The sequence below is a fragment of the Lipotes vexillifer genome, unplaced genomic scaffold, assembly GCF_000442215.2.
Source record: "Lipotes vexillifer unplaced genomic scaffold, Lipotes_vexillifer_v1.1 scaffold496, whole genome shotgun sequence".
Taxonomy (NCBI): domain Eukaryota; kingdom Metazoa; phylum Chordata; class Mammalia; order Artiodactyla; family Lipotidae; genus Lipotes; species Lipotes vexillifer.
In genome coordinates, this window is record NW_006786690.1 from 5,342,786 (window position 1) to 5,343,529 (window position 744).

Genomic DNA, 744 nt, shown 5'->3' on the forward strand with positions numbered 1-744 from the left:
AAAAAAAAAAAAAAAAAAAAAAGAAAATAGGCTTCATTCAGCCTCCATGACGTTCCCGGAATTCCAAAGGGCCAGGTTCAAACAGTTGCTAATCAGGGAAGGGAAAGAATGCAGAAACAAGGGAGGAAGAGTCAAGAAACAATAGTGCAGCCTTGTGGAAGGGTCCTGGTTCCTCCTCAAGGCATACATAAAAATATCTGAGTTTTTATGCAGGAACTAAGGCCCCCAGACAAGTGGAGGATGATAACTTCAGGCTGAGCACAAGATTCCTTGAGTACCGCCATGTCATCTCACCACCAACCAATCAGAAGAAAGCCACATACCCTGCAGCCTTCACCCCAAATTTTGCCTATAAAACTTCTCCCCGCAAACCATCAGGGAGTTCAGGTTTTTTTGAGCACGAGCCAGCTGTTCTCCTTGCTTGGCCATGCAATAAACCTTTCTCTGCTCCAAACTCCAACATTTCAGTTTGTCTGGCTTCACTGTGCATTGGGCACATGAACTTGTGTTCAGTAACACTGCAAGTTAAGAGAAGAACGTGTTCCCAAGAGGAGAGAGTGAAGAACTCGGTCAAATGCTGCAGACAGGTCAAGTAAAACAGAGTGTGAACTCACCACTGAATTTAACAACGTGGAGGACTTTGGTGACCTTTATGTGGTTGGTTTTGGGGCAAGAGCCTGATTTAGAACGGGTTTAAGAGGGATAGGAAATTAGGGAACAGGAGAAGGGTCTAAATCACTCTTT